Source organism: Dermacentor silvarum, chromosome 3, assembly GCF_013339745.2.
Source record: "Dermacentor silvarum isolate Dsil-2018 chromosome 3, BIME_Dsil_1.4, whole genome shotgun sequence".
Lineage (NCBI taxonomy): Eukaryota > Metazoa > Arthropoda > Arachnida > Ixodida > Ixodidae > Dermacentor > Dermacentor silvarum.
In genome coordinates this window covers 129,594,946-129,611,677 of record NC_051156.1, presented here as the reverse complement: position 1 = coordinate 129,611,677, position 16,732 = coordinate 129,594,946, and the positions used below count along the sequence as shown (strand labels likewise).

The following is a 16,732-nucleotide window of genomic DNA, read 5'->3' as shown; positions in this document are numbered from 1 at the left end:
GACTCACAATGAAGACTATGATGTAGTGACAAGGTCCTCAGCGTGTGCATAAAAGCAAGCTCTGCAGCTATGGCACTCCACATACTGATGTAATTATGCATCTTCACATCGGATTATTTCTGCTTGAGATGCGATTTTTCATTGGTCGGCGTGTCCTGCCGATGGACACGCCGACCAATGACATTGCGGTTGGCTCCCCATGTCAAAGCGATAGTGCACTTGAAGTTGCGACGAGAGTTCAAGAAAGCTTTCTACTAGCGGTTGTTAAATCTCAACGTCCAGGAGGAATTGTAAAGATGTCATGGAGTAATGAACGGTGAAGGCCAGAGTGTTCACCGACACACAACGATCGTAGCGACATCACTCCTCAGTCGCCACTTCGCAAATACGCTGCAGCTGAGCATTATAGATCTGTTTTGTACGTCTTCGAATAGACTTCATTTACTGCTCCACCTATTGCAGCGGTGTAATTTGCCATGGTCACTGTACCGCATGGTCGCGAGCAGGAAGGCACGCAGTAATAGCAATTTTGATTATAAAGGCTTGTGTAAAATCGGAATTGCTTCAGTGTAACACAACATCGGCCAGCGCATTGTAAGGAGTGGTGGTGTACACAATACTTTCTGCGTTGTCCACCGCAAGAAATTGTGCTTTCGCTGTTAAAACACACATTGTGCTTTGAAGCGAGGGTCAACAAAATGGAAACGGCTGACATAGAATGTGTTTGGTTCTGACCCTAATATGCAGCTGCATTCAAGAATTCAGAGGACACAATTGCAAACATGGGATATGCAGAAGTGACAACCAGCTGCCTCTATGAACGAGAGGTGAACATTGGACTCATACTGACAGCACACCTGTTGCTCGATATGACTGTCTTGTTTTCCACTATGCCCTGCCAACTATCAGCCTTTATGTTTCAATTGCATGCAGCAGAGGACTGAAGGTAAGCTTCGCCTGCCATGAGCTTTTTACAACAGTTCCAGAATGTCCTGTCAATAATTTGCTTGAAGTAAGACAAATGCTGTAAAAAGATGTTTGGCCGCAGTTTCTGTGCGAGGTCGGCGATAGACTTTGAGACTTCCCAAAATTCAAATTATACGCGAAGTCATACCCATTAAAGCTACGCACTGCATTTCAACAAGACACTCTTGTTCCTTGTGAGATAAATACTCTTGATAGCTTATGCGCAAAATTGTGATAGCCGACTTAGTTTTGCCCAAGTGGTCGATTTATTTGATTGAAGCGGTGATCGTAATAAAAGATCTGTAAAGGAAGGTGCTTATTCGTCATTTTTTTCGACATGTAGTAGCGCGCTCGACTGAGAAAACGGCATTCAATATATTGTCAAAACTGGTTGGCAACGTTGAAGTCGTACCAGCTGCTTCAAAGGGAAACGGCAAAAAAAATTTAAAGGCAGTGCACCGGAGATCACAGTGTGTCTATTATCAGTAAGACATTACTAACGGCGGTGCAGATACGTGTACATGTTAACAATGTTAACAATGGTAACATTAGAGCGAATAGCTTATTCGGTTTTTGCGACCGTTTTCATGGTTGGTCGTTGGTTGGTGGCTGTTCGATGATTGGTGATAGACTCGACAAGGAAAACCTTCGTTCGTTCACACTCTCTCACTGGCTCTCTCGCTCTTTCCTCGTGTAGACTTTTCGCTTCACAGTGACAATCATCGTCGATGGTTTCTTCCCAATATTAACTAACGTTTGCTAATTGCTGATGAAGTAATACTTGAAGCGCATGTATATACAAAACTGAAAATTGTGGCTGCTCAAGGTAAGTTGACCTATCAGGATGCTGAGACTTGCACCAGTGTCGAAATATCCAGATTATACTTGCGTGAAATATGTAATTGGCGTTTCGTTTATTATGCTTTCCGAAATTACTGCCTCTAAACTGCGACTACAGTGTGAGGTTTCCTACTACCGTGCAAGGTCGAGAAATGACCTTCTTCAAATCCACTATAGCAAAGTTTGTTCTGAAGCTGTTACTTTAATATTTAGGTATACGGTAGTACCTAAATGCTTCGTCTTTTTCTGATAGCGATTTTATGGACACCTCAGGCGAATTTGCGCCGTCGTTATCGCAATCAGCGTTGCCGTGAGGCTCCGCATATGTTTAGATAATGTATGCCATAAGCTGACCCATTCCCTAGATGCAGGTTATCATCATCATCAGCCTATATTTATGTCCACTTCAGGACGCAGGCCTGCGATCTCCAATTACCCCTGTCTTGCGCTAGCTGATTCTAACTTGCGCCTGCGACACTATTCGGTCACTAAAGTTGCTCATAGCAGGTCTTAAGTTCGTGACTATATTATTAATCAGAGCTTTGAGAATAGCTGCACGCAAACAAATTTCATGAAACAACATTCACAGCGCATGCTCAAAGTATTGCACTTTTACTGGCGTGGCTCTTCACGGGTAGCCTAGTAGCGCCTGTGTTTTGTCATTGCAGGCCCTACACGGCGTGTTAAAGCTATTAAGGGTGCCAGAAAGTTTGGCGCACCTGGGTATCCCACGTTCGCGTTTATCGGACCTGCGTATAGTTAGAACAAAGTTAGAGTAGTGCAAGCGCAACAATAAACCTTACTTCGCCCTTTGGAATAAAATTGGAATTTTCAGTGGTAATTACACATTCATCTCATTTGCCGCAGGTACGATGGATTGTTGAAAAAAAAATAGCGCGGCTATAATTGTCTTTTTTTTTCATTTGACGGAATCGGTTATTTAGTGAGCCCCCTTGGAGAGACAGGCATTAGAGCGTAAGAACAGTTAAGTGTTCCTTAAATAATAATGCGTTTTTAACAATAATATATTTCAATATTATAATATATTGTTACGAGCACGGGGAAAATGGGTTCATGCAGGAGTGTAAGAGCAGGAACAGCAGGCTACGAACAGCAGGGATGGCCGCTGCACTGTCGTCCTCCTCTTAATTTCTCTCCGTGATCCCCACGTCCCTTATACGCAATATATATATATATATATATATATATATATATATATATATATATTGCAACAAGAGTATTTTGCAGGTAGACTTGATAAAGCGGTTTAACAAGCCGGATCGTTGAAAACCGACCTAGCGCGAACCACACGATCGTCAACGTCTTCTTCCACACACTGGCTGGCACAGAGCTGGTGCCGATGTGCTCCGGTACAATCACTCCCCACGCAGAAAGGAGCCAACCTGGCGACTTAGGGGATTGACAGCACAGGAGGGTCGTAGCACGGTTTCAGCCGAGTGACGTGAACTGTTTCACGCCCTCGGCAGCGGTGGTCGGAAGATGGCTCGAGCGGCTCGATGATGTAGTTGACCGGAGATGTTTGCTCGACTACTCGGTAGGGACCGTGGTAATTCGAGAGAAGCTTGGTCGAAAGGCCGGGAGTAGTGGACGGGACCCAGAGCCAAACTAGCATTCCCGGGGAATAGTGGGCGCTAGATGCGGATTCGTCATGGCGAGATTTTTGGCGACATTGGTCTTGCGCGGTAAACGAGCGAGCCAGTTGACGACACTCTTCAGCATAAGCAGCCGCTTCGGAAACGGGCGAGGCTTCAGAGACATCGGGTCGGTAGGGAGAATGGTGTCCATGGAACAGGATGGTTCACGTCCATATAGAAGAAAAAAAGGAGAGAAGCCGGTGGTAGCTTGTGGCGCAGAGTTATAGGCGTACGTGACGAAGGGGAGCACCCGGTCCCAATTGGAGTGATCATCGGACACGTACATCGCAAGCATATCTCCAAGGGTGCGGTTGAAACGCTCCGTCATGCCGTTTGTTTGCGGATGGTACGCAGAGGTGGTGCGGTGAACAATGCGGCATTCTTGGAGCAGAGCCTCGATAGCGTTTGACAGAAAGACGCGGCCACGATCGCTTAATAATTCACGGGGCGCACCGTGTCGCAAAATGAGGCGGCGAAGAAGGAAGCGAGCGACGTCTATCGCGGTGGCAGCTGGCAGCGCAGATGTTTTAGCGTACCGTGTGAGATGGTCGACGGCGACAATGATCCACCGGTTGCCCGCAGGAGTGTTGGGGAGGGGACCGTAAAGATCAATGCCAACACGGTCAAATGGTCTTGTAGGGCACGGTAAAGGTTGTAGAGGACCAGCGGTGCTATGAGGGGGAGACTTGCGGCGTTGGCACGAAAGGCATGATCGCACGTACTGGCGAATGTATCGATACATGCCGCGCCAGTAATACCGCAGGCGTAGGCGGGAGTAGGTCTTGAATACGCCAGCGTGGCCGCATTGAGGATCATCGTGGAAGGCGGTGCATATGTCCGAGCGCAGATGACGGGGGATAACAAGCAGCGAGACGGGGGATAACAAGCATAAGTTAGCGGCGCCGTTACTTGCGGCGGCGCCGTAACGTGCGGCGGTGAAGCGGGGGACGGGAGGGCCTCAGCAACTTGCGTCTGGATAACCCGACGAAGCGACTGGTCCAGTGGGGGGAGAGGCTCAGTGACCGATGCCACAAGAGAGAGCTGACGTGCAACTTCCTCACGTACGTATTGCTGAATTTGAGGCAGCAACGAAGTGTAATCAAAACCAGCGCCGCTGGGAGCCAAAGCTGAAAGGTCAGCCGTTTGCATTCCAGGGCGACGTGTGGAGATGCGCTGTTTACGCAGCTCATCAAAACTTTGGCAAAGTTCAATGACTTCAGTAACGCTCTGTGGGTTTTTAGCCACGAGCATATGAAAAGCGTCATCGTCGATGCCTTTCATAATGTGTTTGATTTGGTCAGGTTCCGACATGGACGCATTCAGTCGCCTACAGAGGCCGATGACATCCTCAATGTAGCTTGTGAAGGTCTCACCAATTTGTTGATATCGTCCGCGGAGGCTGTGTTCAGCGCAAAGCTTGCGCACCGCTGGCCGACCGAAAAACGAAACGAGGGTCTCTTTGAAAGCTGACCAGGTGGTAAAATCAGCCTCGTGGTTCTTGAACCACAGATGGGCCACGCCGGTAAGATAAAAGATGGCATGAGTCAACTTGTCGCGGTCATCCCACTTGTTGTGTGCACTAACACGTTCACACTCGGCCAGCCAGTCTTCCACGTCGTGATCGTCAGTGCCACTGAAGACTGGAGGATCACGCAGATGAAGCACCCCAGAGCACACGACAGGTGTGGGAGCGGGAGAAGCTCGCGAGGGTCCGGCGTCCTCGGTCATTGTGAAGACAGATGGTAGCGTACGGCTGCGGAGTTCCAGGACGCTGAAGGGGACGACCCAGCACTTCCACCAAATGCAACAAGAGTATTTTGGAGGTAGACTTGATAAAGCGGTTTAACAAGCCGGATCGTTGAAAACCGACCTAGCGCGAACCACACGATCGTCAACGTCTTCTTCCACACACTGGCTGGCACAGAGCTGGTGCCGATGTGCTCCGGTACAATGTATATATTGTGAGCAAAATATTAATCCTTCATCTTCTTCACCTGTACATAATCATCATCACTGGGCGCGTCGTCTTCGTTCAGCGCGTGGCTCAGCAAAATAAAGGCGACGAGACAACAGCTGTGCTGCTGCCTTACAAAGTGGTGGAGATTGCTTTCGATCCCCTAGACCTCTACGCCGTCGAGTTCCACTGGAGCTTCGTTCGGGTCGCCGTTTGCTCCGCCTGTCCACTGCCATGACACAAGTACCGCAACCCGGAGCCTCCGGCATCACCCCCGCTGCCCCCCAACCAGCCGCCTCCGTATGGACCGTTACCGCCCCGCAGCGTGACCCCACTATATTCTCTGGTCTCCCGCGCGACGACGTCGAGGACTGGCTGGAGAACTATGACCGGGTGAGTGAGTACAACCACTGGGACGACACTCAGAAACTTCGCCACGTCGCCTTCTACCTGTCCCATGTCGCGAAGACGTGGTTCTTTAACCACGAGAGGGCCTTGCCCGATTGGACCACCTTCCAGCACCAAGTCCGGAAGATTTTCGGAACGCCATCCATCCGTTCTGAAGTTTCAAAGCGGCAGCTCGATGCGCGCATGCAACAACCAGGGGAGACGTACACTTCGTACATTGAAGACGTCCTTTCCCTTTGCCGCCGCGTCGACTCGGCAATGAGCGAGACCGATCGCGTTCGAGACATTTTAAAAGGCATTGGACACGTTGCGTTTAACGCACTAGCAGTTAAAAACCCCACCACCGTAGACGATGTCATCGCGACCTGCCAGCATCTGGATACCCTACAAGCCATCCGGTTACAGCCAGACGTCTGTGACACGCGACCTTCTTCGGATGCCGATTTGCGCACGTTGATTCAGGCTCTGATCCGCGAAGAGCTTCAAGCACAAGGCCTGTCGTGCTCTGCTGCTCCTCCAGCTCACTCTACGTCCACTTGGCTACGAGACATCATCAAGGACGAGCTGTCTTCCTTGGTTTCCGCTGTACGCCCTGACCCTCCGACACCACCAAATCCGCCACTCACGTACGCCCAAGTTGCTGCCATGCAGCCTTCCGTCGCTCAGCGTGCCCTTCCGGTTCCTCAGAACGACAGCGCAGCCTTTACACCACGTGCACCTGTACCTGCATTTTACGCCCCCTGGCGCTCCTCCCGCCCAATCTGTTATTATTGTGGCATTCGAGGCCACATCTCGCGGTTTTGTCGAAAGCGCCAGCAGGACGAACGCAGCGGCTACGATGCTTACGAGAGGGATCTGGTGTCCTTTCCGAGCCAATACCAGCGCCGCCCTTCAACACGTTCCTTCTCCCCACCCGCTCCATCCGACGCTCCTCGAAACTACCGTCCAGGACGCCGCCGCTCTCCTTCCCCTCTCCGACGCTCAACATCGCCTCTCCAGCCAGTCACCCATACCGACTACCACTCGGAAAACTAGATGGTGCAGTTTTTGGAGGGGAAGCTGCATCGCTCGGACAAACAACACCTCCTGAGAGCCCGGCCAATTTGTTATTAGTGTATGCTGAAGGTGTGCCTGTTCGAGCATTAGTTGATACGGGAGCCGCTATTTCTATTATTCATGCCGATTTGTGCTCTCGTCTACGCAAGGTCACTACACCTTACCATGGCACTCCTTTACGTAGCGCGAATAACCTTACGATACGGCTATCGGCACAGTGTACAGTTCGAGTTTTTATTGATGGGATTCGCCACCATATTCCGTTCGCAGTGCTGCCTTCTTGCGCTTATATGCTCATTCTTGGTTGGGACTTTCTTTCTGCCGCTGCCGCTTTCATCTCTTGCCGACAGCGCCTTGTCCACATGCGCGAGACCGATGACACCGACAAGGGGCCTCAGTCCCGCCACCGTCTGCGAACCGTAGCCGATTGTGTGGTCCCACCTGGCCACGAGCAACTTCTTGTGATTGCTTCCGACGTAATTGACAATGGCGATGTTCTAGTCACCCCATCAGCCCGTTGCCTCTCCAAAGGAATTGCACTAGCGTCGAGTCTCGTTCGATTCATCAACGGCACGGCCCTTCTCACAGTACTCAACGTCACAAATGAGCCGATTTTGCTTCCCAAAGGTGCTGTCGTGGTTTGCGGTGTGGACACACAGCCTGTCTCGGTGATGGCTTCGAGTACTGGTACTGCAGAACCACGCCCACCTACAGCTGCTGCTCCTGCTACTCCTCTCGCCAGCGCAATCAGTAAGGATCTGACTCCGCAGCAAGCACATCAACTACTGGCCTTGTTGTCGAAACATAAATCTTCCTTCGACGTACACTCACCTCTCTTGGGACAGACTTCAGCGGCAACTCATCGCATACACGTTGATGGAAGTTCTATTGTCCGCCGTCGACCATATCGCGTTTCTTCCACCGAACGCGAGATAATCGACAAGCACGTTGCCGACATGCTCGAGCGAAATATCATCCGCCCCTCCGCCAGCCCTTGGTCGTCACCCGTCGTTTTGGTGCGCAAGAAAGATGGCTCAGTGCGATTTTGTGTTGATTACCGTGCCTTGAACAAAATAACCCGAAAAGGCGTATATCCTTTGCCTCGCATTGACGACGCCTTAGATTCATTGCAAGGCGCGGAATACTTTTCCAGTCTTGACTTACGCTCGGGTTATTGGCAAATTCCGATGCATGAGGCCGACAAGGAAAAAACTGCCTTTGCAACACCAGATGGACTGTACGAATTTAACGTCATGCCTTTTGGCCTCTGCAATGCACCAGCAACCTTCGAACGAATGATGGACACTGTTCTGCGGGGCCTTAAATGGAAGTCTTGTTTGTGCTACCTTGACGACATAGTCATATTTTCTTCAACCTTCCAACCCCACTTGCAGCGCCTCGATGAAGTTCTGACGTGTCTCTCTGCTGCTGGTCTTCAGCTGAATACCAAAAAGTGCCACTTTGCCAGCAAGACTATTAAAGTACTGGGCCACCTCGTAAGCAAAGACGGCATTCGGCTTGACCCCGAAAAGATTACCGCCGTCCTACGCTTTCCGAGGCCCCAACGCTCCAAAGAACTTCGCAGCTTTCTTGGCCTGGCTTCTTACTTCCGACGCTTCATACGTGACTTTGCTACCATCGCGGCTCCGCTTCACCGACTCATCCCTTCAGGAACTCCATACGTATGGTCAGACGAGTGCCAAGCGGCTTTTGACACTTTAAAGCGTGCCCTCACGTCGGAGCCAGTGCTTTGTCATTTCGATGAGTCCGCACCCACTCTACTCCATACTGATGCCAGCGGCCATGGAATCGGCGCTGTTCTTTTGCAACGACAACGTTTTGGGGAACGCGTGGTCGCATACGCAAGTCGGACGCTAACATCGGCCGAGAAAAATTACACAATCACTGAGCAGGAGTGCCTCGCCGTTGTTTGGGCCATCCAAAAATTCCGACCGTATTTACACGGTCGCCACTTTACGGTCGTGACCGACCACCATGCTTTATGCTGGTTGTCGACGTTAAAGAATTTATCTGGCCGTTTAGGTCGCTGGATACTTCGTCTGCAAGAATATGACTTCGACGTCACGTACAAATCCGGCAAGAAACACAACGATGCAGATGCTCTCAGCCGCTGTCCGTTACCACCGCAGTCCGACGTTCCCGGCCTGCCTCCATCCGTCACCGAGCCTGTAAACGCGTCCTCTGCAGTTCTTTCACTCGCCGCTCTCAACGGTCTTCCTTCTTTCCACCCTGAGATGTTCGCGTCCCACCAACGCGACGACGCTTACTGCCACTCAATTATGGAACGCCTTCACGGCTCATCTCGTCCTCCTAACGCGCGAGCCCGTCGCCAGTTACAGAACTTCAAGTGTGAAAAATCAATCCTCTACCGGTATGTCTTCCACCCCGAAGGACAGCGTTGGGTTCCTGTCGCTCCTCGATCACTCAGGGAACAGATATTGAAGACATTTCATGATGATCCCACGGCTGGACATCTCGGCTTTCACAAGACCTATGAACGCATCCGCAGTCGTTTTTCCTGGCCTGGACTTGCCACCTGCGTAGCGAAATACGTCGCGTCTTGCTCGCTCTGTCAGCACCGCAAACTGCCCACTTCACCTCCGGCTGGACTGCTGCAACCTCTTCCCTGTCCTGACGCTCCATTCGCAGTCATCGGGATTGACCTCTACGGACCGCTGCCATTATCAGCTAGCGGCAAGAGATGGATCGTCACTGCAGTTGACCACTTGACCAGGTACGCCGAAACAGCTGCGCTACCTTCAGGATCCGCGGAGGAGATTGCGACTTTCTTCCTGGAAGCCATCTTTCTACGACATGGAGCGCCACGCGTCCTTTTGAGTGACCGTGGCAAGGCGTTTCTGTCGAAGCTACTCGAGGACGTCCTCCGCACATGCAACACCATCCATAAGACGACTACCAGCTACCATCCTCAGACTAATGACCTCACAGAGCGCTTCCATCGAACTCTCTCTGACATGATCTCCATGTACATCAACGCTGACCACACCAACTGGGATACCATCCTGCCGTTCGTGACTTTTGCCTACAACACCGCTGCACAGCGCACTACTGGCTACTCACCATTCTTTCTAGTTTACGGGCGTCAACCGACCTCTCTCCTCGACGTCTCTTTTTTTGATGCCCCCGTGAAATCGTCGGCGTCAGTGAGTGAGCAGTTAATATCTCGCCTTGCCGCGTGTCGCCATCGCGCCCGCCTCAACACCGAGGCAAGTCAACAGGATAGGAAGACTCGCTACGATGCATTTCACCGTGTCGTTCAGTTCAGCCCCGGCGATGAAGTGTTATTGGGGACACCCACTCGAGTTCCTGGCCTGTGCGACAAGTTTCAGTCACGTTTTATAGGGCCCTACACTGTTGTAGAGCAAACTTCGCCAGTGAACTACCGCGTCACTCCCGTTGTCACGCCTTCCGATGGCCGCTACCGTGGCACAGAAATTGTCCACGTTTCGCGCCTAAAGCCCTTCCAACGACGTACCGCACCGCTATAACCAGCGGCCAGGTTGGCCGCTTTCGCGCGAGGGGGTAATTAGTGTGAGCAAAATATTAATCCTTCATCTTCTTCACCTGTACATAATCATCATCACTGGGCGCGTCGTCTTCGTTCAGCGCGTGGCTCAGCAAAATAAAGGCGACGAGACAACAGCTGTGCTGCTGCCTTACAATATATATATATATATATATATATATATATATATGGCTGCGGCGGTAGCTGTTGGAGTACAACCAGGCTGGAATAGAAGCCCAGAATCCACGTGACTGCGCGCAAGTGACCGGAGGAGCAGTCAGAGCAGTTTCTTTCATGGTCTCCTTGGACTTTTCATGAAGAGTAGGTCGTCCATGTTCTTCTTGCACTTGATTTAGGTACCACGATGGTGTCCGCTGGTAGATCGGCGCAGCGGTACGCGGAAGGTCATGACAGTATGGGTAGAGTTGAACACTTTTCGGCGTTTTTGGATGAAGTAGTCAAACTTGTAGTCGTCAGGCATATCAGGCGGTGGGGTTCTCTCCGGTGCAGTTGGCGAGAAATAGCTCTGCCAGTCCATGAAGGTGAGCTTTTTTACTTGAAGAAATAGGCGAAGTCGTATACGTCTGGGTCGGGGTTGTGAGGTCCTTGTGGAGTAGCAGCGCTCAAGTGGGTCTGTTTGAAACTGGGGTGGCTGCATGTTTCGCTCCTTTTCAACGGTAACGTAGCCATCCTTGTGGCGGGTGTGGTGGTTGCTGAAGCAACTTTGTCACTGCAGACGAATGCTTGACAAGTCCTCAACGCTGTTAGTAAGTTGTACTTGCAGCTGCTGTTCAGAAAACTGCTTCACCGGTGATGGTCGGCCTCTGCGCTGTGGCGGCGCTCCTGAGAGTAGCAAGAAAGATGCAGATTTGGTTGCCTATGTTGTATTTGGTGTCTTTGCTCGAGGTTCAACGGCTTGGTCACAACCGGGCCATGTCCTTTGGGAGACGTCGTCAGGAGGTACGGCATGCCTTTCTGCTTGAGCATGTGGTCTGGATCATTGGTGGCGGCTTAGTGCGGACATTTGAACTGTCGTGTGGCCTCTTTCTCGACCTCTGGAACATGTTTCGATACCGCTTCGCTTTCGGGATGCTGAGTTTGTCCTCTCTCTGTTCTGCTCGTGATCTTGAGCCCGGTGTAGTGTAGGCGATCACCTTCTCGTAGTTCAGAATGAGCTGACGTTGTACTCTCACCTCTTTCTGGACATTCGGTTGTTGTGCGCGCTGGGTTGGTTGTCTGGCGTTTGCGCTGACGTTCGTCAGCATACAGGCTGAACAGACTGCATTTACTACCTGCTGTCCTCGCAAAGGGCTGCGGAAGTCACTAGTGATCGGGAATGAAGACGAAAACGTACCCGGCTGAAGGCGCGACGGACCTTTTCGTGGTAGTCAAGCGCTTCTGTGAATTCAGCCTCGTATTCGTCATTGTTGGTCACGAGATTTTTTGATGTTGGCGTTTTTTTCAGCGAGGCAACGGTCCTTGTCATCGAGTTCGGTTAAGAGCACTAGCAAGTCGGTTGGGGTCGGCAGCATTTCCCGCAAGGCTCCGGCTGCAGCGGCGATGACTCGCGTTGCGGCGTTTCAAATGACGCCGCGCTGACGGCGTAGTCGGTCCATGATGACGGTTGGGGGTACGGCAGCCTCGTTCCCGGGTTTCGGCACCATAACGAGGAATGAAGCGACTGCGCGTCCATCGGTTGCGGTTGCTCGTGCGACTACTTTATTTGGACCCCATTTACCCTCTCATGCGTGAGGTGATGTCGCGCTTCTTCTTCTATTCTTAACAATATGTTGTCCGCCTGACGTATACGGCGATAATTCAGTACATAGGTAGCTTGAAATTGCGGTAATGTGCTCGCCACAGCAATGCTACTAAATCGGCACGCTGCTCCCATAAGCGGGCTTCCAGCACCCCGCAAGAGGCAATGGACACTACTCATAGCAACACGGCGCATCCAGAACCTACGGAACGGCTTGACTCTCAGGACTGCACCAAATAAGAGAAACCCCGTTTTACAGTGCCCGTGAAAGGCTTCGTAAGCTATGCTACCATGACCTCATTCTCTTATTTATTTATTTATTTATACACCCAGCATATACGTTTTTCTTAACATGGATACAGAAATATTAAAATGAAGCGTCAGGGGTCTTCTCCACGACCTTGATAGGCTTAACTTAGTCCTGCATAAGTTTAATTCAAGGGTGCTGTGCGTGCAAGCGACTCACCTTAAATCTACATACACAAACTTTCTCCGGCAATATACCATTTTCCGCAAAGACCGTGACGAAACTTCCGCCTCGTCAGGAGGCATAGCCATGAAATAAAGGTCATGCCTCCCAGCAATCGCTGTCCCAAACGTCCCTTGGGGCAGTTGCGGTCAGAGTGGTGCTCTTTGATGAGGTAGTGCAATTAGCAGAGGCGCACCGACGGGGTGGGGGTCTCGGGTGTTGTCAATCTCCCCCTCCCCCCCCCCCCCCACGCGTCCAGCCCCACCAGTCCAACATGTACCTTCAGCGCTCTGTTCACTTTGTCATTAGAATTCAGGAGGTGGCTTGAGGTCGAATTTGCCCGATGAACAAAAACACTCTATCACTGTATTGTATTTATTTATTCACTCTGAAATTATTTTGAGTAACATGCTCGACATCGGCATCATCCTTGGTGTCTTTACTACAATTATTAGGCACTTTATTTGCTTTTGGATTCCTCTAGCTAAGGCAAGGAAATTGCATATTATGCAATGTGCTTGCTACTCCCCCTGCCACAAAAATTGACCCCCCCCCCCCCCGTGGCAGAGATCTTTGGTGCGCTACTGGTAATTAGTTATCTATACATCCCTTCTATATATCAACTTTCTTGAACCGAATTTAAAAAGCTTTAGTAATGAACTTCCCGTAGGATATATGAATGCACATAGCTCTCGTGGAGATATAAATATAAAATTTATACAACTTCTAATACAAAATTCTCTCTTCACAACTACATGTTAGTTCGCTAAATACGAATGTGCCAACATACTATAGCGCTGCAAACAAAACACTTTTATCTATGACCTAATTGTGGCATCAAGTAAAGTCGTGCTGTACTGGGAGTGGAATGTTATTAGGAACCCTTAGGGGATTTGCCGATTGATTTCAATTTATAAAAAAGCCGGCAGATCCCACGCCCTGTGGGAATCGATGTTATGCGAAGCAATCAGTGTGCGGGGAGCCTAATAATTTAACAAAACGACTATGAGAGCACCAAGACGTAGGCGGCTGTTTCATAACACACATGACACGCATGTCATGATATTCATGTCATGAGTCTTCAGAAGTCCCTTTAGCTAGGCCTAAGGGACGGTAAGGGAAAATTATTAGTATGATTATGACTCATGACTAATGACGATGACTTCTACCATAAACCTTTAACCTTTTTCTTCGCTTAGGTTTTTGAGTGTTCATCTTTTTTCGCTGAGTCATTGTTATTTTTGCTGAGTCGTTTTCATGAGTAAGATTCCTACCACCATCATTTATTGTTTACTTCACGTAGTACCCACGTCCGAACCGATTTCAGTGGTTTCTGAGTGTTAACCTTTTTTTCGCTGAGTCATTGGCCCTTTTGCTGAGTAATGCTCATGACTATGACTTCTACCACCATCCTTTGGTGTTTCTTCACTTAGGGCCCATGTCCGAACCCATTCCAGTGGGTTTTGAGTGTTAACCATTTTCGCTGTTTCATTGTCATTTTAGGCGGCTGTTTCATGACCTACATGACACGCATGTCATCACATTCATGTCATGACCTATGATGTATGTTCGTATTACACTCTTATCATACTATGCCAATTTTGGTACATACCAAGTTAACGAAGCAACCATGAGAGTACCAAGACGTAGCGGCTGTTTCATGACCTACATGACGCGCACGTCATGACATTCATGTCATGACCTATCGTTTATGTCCGTCATGCTCTCGTGTCATAATATGCCAATATTGGGGCATACCATGTAAACTAAACGGCCATGAGAACACCAAGACATGGGCGGCTAGGTAGATAGCTAGATTCTGTCAAAGTGGCAAATGATCACCAAGAAATGATTCGTATTTAAAGGGAAACTGCAAGTTCGTATTTAAAGAGAAACTGCAAGTTCAGCTTTAATGGTAGATTATCCTATCGCGATCACAGACATATCATTCTTACTGCGAATAGACGTTTAATACGCGAGAAAATAGCGAAAAACTGAAGGATATGTGCTGACGCTCCTTCGAATTTCCCGCACTACACGTTAGTGACGTCGGAGATCAAAAACGCAGCCCGGCCGCAATTGGTCGAGAGCGATTTATGGCTTTAATAAAACGCAAAATGAAATATACTTTAAACGTACATAATCAGCATTTGCCAACTTTTTGAGCCGTTTTAATCGAGGACGTACAAGTTTAGCGCAGAATTAAATAAGTAATAAGAAAGAATTGCGTGCCGCTACATGCTGTCGTGATAGTTTCGTAGCTTGGTTTTGGTCCATGCATCATCGCGCGCGCCTGTTCCGCTCTACAGTATTGCAGTGTTTGGTTGCGTGTTCCGTGGCTCGAAAAACGTTGACTTCGCGGGAAACAGCCAGAAAATGCCTCGTGTGTATAGTCTTGAGGGCTGTATAAACGGCGCAAGGTGCTTGCTAAGGGGCAGAAGCAGTGTTGACCCTACTGTGTTCTTTCATGTGGTGCCGCGCGATGAGCCCCGGCGTTCGCAATGGCTCAGTGCTCTGCCGATGATAAAACGGCACAAGAGCCAGAGGAACCGATGGTGGGCCCTCTGCATTTCTCGTCTTCGGATTATGTATGTAATGCTGCCCTCGGAAAGTAAACTGGCGTGCCCCAGAGGCCAGTCCTTTCTCGAGCAGCTGTCCCATTCATGTCACCTTCATCAAATCTTCTACCGATGCCCCTGCAGCAGCAAACTGGCGGCTCGGTGAGTGCTGAATGTCATTAAAAAAGACACGAAAAAACCATACCGAGTAGGTGCGCAACTTTCTACGCTTGTTCTGTCGGGAACATCGTAGACTGGCGGACCGGCCGCGTCGCCTTCCGTCGACGAAAACGAGGCTTCGCTTCCCGTAGGCCCGGCCGGATGCTCACCGCCATCGTACGCAGAAACACCAACCGCGCGAGCACGGAGGATCATTTCGTGCTCCGTTTCACTGAGGTTGCTCAAATGCAGTCTCGCTTCCCTGGCGAGCTTTTCGTTGCAAGGTTCAGCGTCAGCAACGGTATCCATCGCGGCCAGAGAACACCTAAGGAAAAGTCGCAGCGAACGCAAACGCAGCGGCCATGCAGCGTATGATGGAAGCGAGTGCCTCGGCCGTTAACGCAAGCGGTGACGTATCATGGCGCCCTCTGATTCGCTGCGAGCAATGAAATCCGTGATGGCACTGTTTCAGCACCGAATCTGGGGTGAGAGAAATTGAGGAAGAGATATTCGGTCTTTGTTTACAAATTTCTCCGCTAATAACTCATATCTATGCACACAACAAAAACTGCATGCATTCCTGAAGGTCCCTCTTTTATTCCAGCTGAACTTCCTGTTTCTATTTAGTGTCCCTTTAAAAACGGGATGACTCCTCTCCACATTCTCCTCGGGGGAAACTCTACTCAGCCGACTGGAAGGAGTACAGAAAACTCACGCATTTGACCTGGTATGACATCTGTACACTTCATATCGATGACGCAGTGAATATTTGAAAGCACTCGTAGTCAATGCAGCCTGAAAAAGTATCCCCAAAACAAGTACATTCCCTTCTAAATTACCTACTTCCTTGTGGAACGACTAAGCGTAGGCAAGCGCACAGAAAGAAAAGTAAGGCTTGGAGCTTCCTTCATGATGGTCTGACTACAGAGAACCTCACCGGCTTCAAGGAGCCTCAGATGGAACAAAGCGCCGCCATGCGAAAAGGCACAGCTGGCAAGTGCACATATCTAGCCTAAATTATCATACAGACGTTAGAAAATCCTCGAATAGCCTTAAGAATTTCAAGAGCCGGCAGTCTGAGCCTGTACCATTAGTTAAACACTCATAGAAGTACGCTCGAAGGCCAAGCTGACTTGATAGGCGTACCCCTAGCAAATTTCCACATCATCTCACTACTTTGACACGTTTCTGAGATATCAACGACACGCACAGCGGTTACCCTTGGATTAGAAAGTACCAATGAATAAACCACACAATTGTCTGGTAAATATGGTCAAATTTCAGGCTTCACGAAACTGTTGCAAAACTCAAGCAACGGACACAATAGTGTACTACAAGATCGAATACCTAAACCCTGAAAC

The 16,732-nt window shown here is 49.7% G+C and overlaps 1 protein-coding gene across 1 annotated transcript in view; it reads left to right on the top strand.

Moving 5' to 3' along the window:
• The first annotated feature begins 717 nt into the window (after positions 1–717).
• LOC119444787 (monocarboxylate transporter 9) overlaps positions 718–16,732 on the top strand; it is a 69,726-nt gene continuing 53,711 nt past the window's right edge. Inside the window, exon 1 of the mRNA XM_049663618.1 lies at positions 718–946. The gene's annotated coding sequence lies outside the window, so the exon portion shown is untranslated. The remainder of the gene's footprint in view (positions 947–16,732) is intronic.